Genomic DNA, 7,469 nt, shown 5'->3' with positions numbered 1-7,469 from the left:
GCTGTGTGTTGCCTTGCAGCATCTCTATGGGGCGGGAGGGGGACCCAAGGGATGGAGGTACCCATGTCCTGCCTCCAGCATCACCTCAGCCCTTCCTTTCCCCCACTGCGTGGTGCTTCCCCCCTAATTCTGTGTTGGATCCTTTGAACACCCCCGGCTTTGGCACATCAGAGGCGGTGGAGTGACAGAATGGGGCTGAGCCTGCATCTCCCCCCCCTCCTCTTCCTCCTCCATCACTGGGTGTGGGCAGTGAGGAGGGATTCGGATGCACCAGTTCCCCCCCCCATTGCTGTCTTGGCTATAGGCTTGGTGCAGGGCTCTGCCCCGTGCCCCTGCCATGGGGACAAAGACCCCATTGATGGGCCCAGATGGAGGGATCCAATATCTGAGGCTTCCTCTTGAGCTGCTTCTCAGTTGGACAGAACCTGGGGCTGGAGCTGAGATGCCCCCAACCCCTTCCATCCCCATCCCCTTTGGGGCAGCATCGGGGAGGTTTTGGGGTTCACCAGCCCCAAGGAGCCTTGTGCTGGGGGGGGTGTCAGGGGTTGTACCCTGGGTTTTGCCCTTGATGGATGCTGAGGTCCTGCGGGAGCCACAAGCCCTGTGTGGGAATGGGGCACCCCCTGAGTGCCCCCACAGCCCATAAAGCCCCTTTTGTCCGGCCCCGCTGGAGCAGCCCCACCGCGGCTGCGCTGCGCAGGAGCTTATTTTTAACATCTCATTAGCATCAGAAAGCAGCGAATTTCCCCATCCCCGGCAAGGTTCAGAACCCCCGGACAAAAGCCGCTTTCTTCCCATTCGCTTCCCCCCCTGCCAGCTCTGAGGTGGGGGCTCCCCTTCTAACCCCCCCCCCTCCAACCCTGATGGGTCCCCAGGACTCAGGAGAGATGGGGGGGGACATGGGGGGTTCGAGCATCACTGCTCATGGTGCTGCCCACCCTGTGCCATGTCCGAGCCTGGCCAAAGCATCCCATTGGGGTGTCACTGTAGGGTCCCCTCTCCAGCCCTGACTCCCTTCCTAAGCCAACCCTGCTTGGACCATGAGGAGTATGGGGTGTCCTGTCCCCCCTGGGCGTGGGGGGGACAGAGCTGGACCCTGTGGAAGGAATGGGGGGGGTCTGACCCTCCTCATCCTTATCCTCATCCCAATGCACTGGGGCAAGCGTGGGGACATGCAAGGGAAACCGATGCCCGGTGCAGGGCTATGGAATGGGGACCGAGGCACGGTGCGGGGCCATGCCGGGAGCCGATGCAGGGCATGGGGCCGTGCTGCTGGCACGCAGGGCACTGGCGCTGCCCCAGCGGGTCACTGGGGCTGGCACCGCCGCTGCCTCCGAGCTAATATTTACCCAGGGCTTGGCCCCGAGCTGGGAAACACCAGGAGGAGCCGGAACGGGAATGGGAATGGGACCGGGACCGGTAATGTGCCGCTGGCGGGGGGCAGACAGTGCCGGCCAACGCTGCCCCGGGGCCAACCGAGCGTGGGCACAGACACCGGCACCTCTGCAGCCCCCCGGATCCTTCGGGAGAAGGGAGGAGTGGATGGAAGGGTGGGAATGGATGGATGGAAAAAGGAAGGGGTAAGAGGGGTGGATGAGTGGATGGATGGATGGATGGATGGATGGATGGATGGAGGATGAGGAGGCAAAGGGGGTGTGAGGGGAAGGTGGGAGGCAGGATGCCAGGTGGTGCTGGAAGGCAGGATGGAGGGGACAGGATGGAAGGGGTGGGTTGGGGGTTTGAAATAGAGGGGTTGGGATGGGAGGGTTGGGGTGGAGGGGATGGAATGGAGGGTTAGGATAGGGGTTTGGGGTGGAGGGGTTGGGATGAAGGGGATGGGATGGAAGGGTTGGGATGGGGATTTGGGATGGAGGGGTTGGGGATGTGGGGGAATGGGGGGGGGGCTGTGGTGGGTTCCCCGGGGGGGCCGGGCGCGGTCCCCCCCCGCCGCCGCTCACATGACGCTGCTCCCGGGATGCGCCGGGCGGCGCCGGGCGTGGGCGGCGGCGGCGAGAGGCGGCGGCAGCGGCGGCGGCAGCGGCACCGGCACCGCCGCAGGCACCGGCACCGGCCCCGGCCCATGGCCCGCGGCCCGCCCGCCGCGCCGGCCCCATGGAGCAGGTAGGAGCGGCGACACCGGCACCGGCGCGGGGATGGGTCCAGCGGCCCCGGGCGCGGCGCCGCTCCGGGGCCCTAAGGCTGGGGACTGTCCCCAACCGGGACCGCAGGGACCCCTCCGGCTGCCGTGGAGACCCCGCCTGACCGCCCCCCCCCCCCCCCTCCCCGGTGCTCCCCACCTGCTGCTCGGGGATCCCTTTTTGCCTTCCCGGGTCCCCACCCGCCTTCCCCAGCATCACCTCCAGCATCTCCCCATCACTCCCCTGCATCCCACCCTAGCATCACCCTCCTGGTACCCCCATCACCCCCTTACTCCTCCATCCAACCCCAGCACCCCCCATTGCCTCCATGCTCTCCCATCACTCGATCACCCCACAGGACCTCCCCAGCACCATCCCCATCATCTCCCTGCATCCCACCCTATGGTCATCCACAAGCTGTCCCCCCAACCACGAACTGGGGACCGCTAGGACCCCTCCATCGCTGCCTGCCCACCCTGGGCCCTCATGTCCCATCCTTGCCCCACCAACACCAGCGCTCCCAAAGGCTGTGGCATGTGCGTGGGCTCCCTGCATGGGCACCCATGGGTGCTTGCCCAGCCCAGGTCCCTGCTATGGGGATGGTTTCTTCACCCGACGTGGAGGGGACAGAGGGGATGGTCCCTGCTCTGCCCCAGGTTTCCATCTCACCCCGAGGTGTGTCTCACCCCACTTGCTGTGAGCACCAGTGTGGGGTCCATCTCCCTTCTCGCAGCCTCAGCAACCCCCAGGCTCTGCCTCCGATCATCTCCACCTGCCCCATCCTGGCTTGGCCTAGATCTGAGTGAAGGATTTAATGCCTTGTGTGTGCCCCTGGTCTGGGGCTGGTTAGAGGGACCAGGGCAGAACCACTGCTTCGGGCACGACACGTCCCCAGCGCGCAGCAAAGTGTTCAAGGCCAGGTTGGACACAGGGGCTTGGAGCATCCTGCCCTAGAGGAAGGTGTTGCTGCCCATGGCAGGGTTTGGAGCTGGATGAGCTTTAAGGTCCTTTCCGTTCTATGGTTCTGTGTTGGGGTCTGTGTGCTTGTGAGCACCCCCTGCCCAGCCTGGGTCTGCAGCAGCTCACATCCATCTACCCCCCGAGAGCATCCCAACCCAACGTGGGTGCTGCGCGTGATGCTCTGCCATCCCCATCCACAGGCTGCAGCCCTGCTCCAACACCCTCCCTGGTGCTGTGAGCGTGGGTGCCCCACACCCGAACCCCGCTCCTCGCCCGTGGCTCAGAGCTTGCATTCCCGCTGGAAACATCCCCGTTCGTGCCCCTCCAGCTGCAATGCAGTGGAGCTCCGGAGCTCCGCACGCCTTCCCCATTGGCAGCGCTGCCGCTGGAGCAGCCGCGGTGGCTCTAGGCCGGCAGCAGCAGCAGGTTGGTGCCGGCCGCATCCCCCATCGCCATGGGCAACGGGGGGTGCTCGAAGCGGGGGGTCCCGCTGGCACCCCGAGTCCCGGCAGGGCTTCAGCCCCTCCCCGGTGTGGGATGAGCACGGAAGTCCCCTCCTCACCCCCCCCTCCGCCGCTGCCCTGCTCTGCTGCGTTTCCTCGCCCCATCCCATCCCATATCCCCCCCCCCCCAGGTCCTGCTCTTGTTCATCCCTACAGCCGGGGAAGGAGGGGTTGGGGCCGTAACCCCTTCCTCTCGCTGCTGCCAGCTCAAAATGGCTTCGTGCCGCGGCGGCTGCCGAGGGAAGAGCAGCTCTTTGGCTGGGAGGTGTCTGCCTGGGGTTGCTGAGCGCCGGGAGGCCCCATCGATGGGCACCCAACACCCATCCCCACGGGCAGCTCACGCTCCTGGCCTCGGTGATGCTGTGTCCTGGATGCTGCTGCTCCTCCGGCCACGCCGGTGCCCTGGTTTTTTTCTGCTTTTCTTCATTGAATTCATGGGATTAGGTTAAAACCTAAGCTGGGATTCTCCTCTCATTTCCCTTTGTCTGTGGCTCCATAGGGAGCGGCAGCCTGGGCGGGTGGGGGGCTCACACTCCCCAGATCCGCTTCTCCAGCTGCTGGGATTTGGGATGGGCACCGAGGAGATTGAGGTGTGATGGATCTGCTCTGCTGAACCCGACAGTGGGGTGGCTGCTGTGGTTTTCAGGTGGATGGTTATGGAATGGGGTGTGGGTGAGTGGTGATGGTAGCTTGGGAATGCTGTGCCGGTGCCATCCCATCCCTGCACATGGGGATGGGGGAGCCGGGTGTCCCCCGAGGCTGCAAAAGGGGTCTTGGTGCTGGGGTGGAGACAAAGAGGGCTGGGAGGAGGAGGGAGGGATGGAGCATCGGCTGGTGGGGGCATGGTGGCACCTGCTCCTTGGGGATCCCTATGGAAAAGCTGCCTCGGGAGAGGGGTTTTGTGGGGGTCTCCTTGAGTCTCCCCCCCCCTCAGTTTGTGCACCCCACAATGGGGTCACCTGTTGCTGGGGGTGGCTGCTTGTCCCTCAGCTCATCCCGGCTCCATCCCTGCCTCTGGGTGGGATCAGGGTGCCCATGGCCAGCTCGGGTCATGTCACCTCCCCAGTGAGGGTGGCACTGGGGGGGCCCCATGGCAACACAGGAGTCCTGGGGTCCATGTCCAAGTCCTGCCAGCAATGGCTCTTCAGTACCAGGCTCCTGGCTGGTCCATGTGGGAGGGATGCAGAGCATCCCAGCGAGACCTGGAGCTGCTCCGGTACATACAGGCAGGAGGTGGTGGCCCAAGAAGGGGACTGGAGACAGAGGGACCCATTGTAGGGTGCTGAGCAGGGGTGGAGGGTGGCCAGAGACAGGCTGCAGGCATCCGGCTGCAGGGGAGGAAACGTCCCATCATCCACATCCGACTGTTTGTTCCCTCCGGTTGTGGGATGGCTCCCAAGGCAGGGAACAGCCATGGTGGCAGCACTGCTGTGGGTCCCCCTGGGGTGCTGGCATAGACCAGGACCCCCCATCCCACCTCCCTCTTGCTGTGGGTGCTGCACCCCAGGTGCCTGTTTCAGCATCCTGGGATGGAGGTGCTGTCCCATCCGCCTGTGCTTGTGTGGCTGTGCATGAAGCACACGGAGGGTGAGCAGCACTGCAGGAGCCACCAGCCAAGCAGGACATGCCCTTAAGCAGGATCGGACCCTGTGGCCTCTCTGAAGCTCCCTGTTCTTGGTGTTTCCATGGCCAGAGGCTCGGTCCTGTGTTTGTTCTGGTGGTGCTGAGGTTTCTCCAGGAAGTCCTTGTTGACACAGACTTGCTTAATGGTGTCACGGAACCCTGGTGCTGGCAGCCCCGGGCTGCTCAGGGCCGGCACTGACCCTAGGACACAGCATGGATGTGCCAGAGCCCTTGACCTGCACCGGGTGTCTGCTGTGAGCTGGTGCTTGTGCATCCTCGGTGTCCTCCCTGTGCATGGAGCCCTGTCCCTGCTGGGGACCGGGATGAGGATGGAGACATTGGCTCGCAGCAGAGGAACCCCCTCAGGGTGCTGTGATGGGAGACTGGGCGACCACCCTGCTGCAGCCCCCTTTGGGCTCAGCCCCCCATGGGCTCAGCCCTATTGAACCCCAGCTCCAGCCCCTGTGTCCATGCATCCCCATGGGCTGTGCCCACAACTCCTCCCCGGTTTCCTGCCTCCTCCAGCTTTCCCGTCACATGCGGCTCCATTTCCCCTCCGGCCTTGCCTCCATCACCCCAAGGCTGGTGCTGGGTCCCAGCTGTGCCTATTCCATGCCGTGTGCCGAGCTCAAGCCTGTGGTGACTCTGAGCTTTGAAGCACCTCTGAGGTGCTGTTTGCACCCCGAGACTCGGGTGTGGGAGGTAATTTGCTCAGTGGCTCCTTAATGATAGCTTTGGGATGCTCTGCTGTGGTCCAAGCGGCCTGAGCAGGCTGGGCCCTGTCTGCCAGGCCAGGCTCCGTCCGTCTGTCCTGCTGCTTCCCGTCTTTGCCGTTTCCTTTCCCTGTGGGTCTGTGTCAGCCTTTGTCCTTTCGTCAGCTCCAACCCCGGTGTTTCCGTCACCGTGTCTGCCTGTGCCAGTCCCCGTCACTCCCGTCCCCCTGTCCTGGTGTTTCCTGTCCATGTGCCCTTCCGTGCTACTCATCCCGTGTTGCCCAGCCTTGGCCTTGTCCTGCCAGTCCCTGTCCTTCTGTTCCATGATCCCTCTGCACGCACTGGTCAGTTCTGTTCCTCGTTCCTGTCCTGTCCTGGCTTATCCTGTCCTGGGTGCCCCTTGCACATCCTGGGATGTCTCATCCCCATCCCTGTCCTGGTCCGTGGGTGCCCCCCACCCACCCCTGGGTGTCCCATCCCCATCTGTGTCCTTGTTCCTGTGTGTCCCCTGTCCATCCTGTCCCTGGGTGTCCCTATCCTGCTCTCTGAGTGTTCCCTGGCCATCCATGTCCCTGAATGTCCTGTCCCTGTTCTGGTCCTTGGGTGTTCCCTGTCCCGGTCCCTGCATGTCCCTTGCTTGGTCCTGGTCCCCAGGTTCCTATCCATGTCCCGTCCCGATCCCGCTCCCTGCGTGTTCCGCCCGGCTCCCGGCTCTCCCCATCCCGCTCTCCCGGTGCCCGCGGTCCCTCCCGTCGGGGCGGTCCCAGCCGCGCCCCGCCCGCCGCCGCGGGCGCCCGGAGGAGGCGGAGCCGCAACCGGGGCCGGGGCCGGCCCAGCCCGAACCGAGCCGAGCCCGACCGGATCGTGCGGGGCCGGGCGGGACCGCAGAGCTCTGAGCCTCATCGGGCTGAGCCGGGCTGCTCCGAGCCGAGCCTAGCTGGGCCGGGCCGGGCCGGACCGAGCCCGGCCGCCGCGCCCCGATGAATGGGATCGCCTTCTGCCTGGTCGGGATCCCACCACCCTCCCCTGCGGTGAGCGGCACTGGGTGATAGCGGGGAGGCTGTGGACTGGGGGAACTGGGAGGTACTGGGGGTGCTGGCATGGCGCCGACGTCCGGCAGCGGGGCTGGGCGATGGCCGAGCTCCTCGGGGGGCCATGGGGCTGGGGCAGTGGGACCCGGAGGGCTCCAGTCCCGCTCACAGGGCTGTGTGTCACGGGTGATGGTGGCCGCCGTGGCCGGTCACCGGTGACCATCCACAGTGGTGTCGTGGCAGGGTGGTGGGGCTGAGGCGCCTGGATCCGGCCATGGGGCCGAAGGCGAGACCTTGGGGCTGGGGTTCCCCTTCGTGGGACAAGACCATCGAACACCCACGTGTGTTTCCTCCATAACTTGTGGCTGGGCTTTTTCCTTCTGAGTCCGGCTGCTCCATCCCTGCCAGCTCTGGGCAGGCAGAGACCCCGCTCAATGTACCCATAGCCCCTCGAGGTCCTGTCCTGCCCCTGCACAGGGCTTCAAGCAGTCCCTCAGCCTC

Source organism: Melopsittacus undulatus, chromosome 17, assembly GCF_012275295.1.
Source record: "Melopsittacus undulatus isolate bMelUnd1 chromosome 17, bMelUnd1.mat.Z, whole genome shotgun sequence".
Classification (NCBI taxonomy): Eukaryota; Metazoa; Chordata; class Aves; order Psittaciformes; family Psittaculidae; genus Melopsittacus; species Melopsittacus undulatus.
This window is presented reverse-complemented; position numbering follows the sequence as displayed.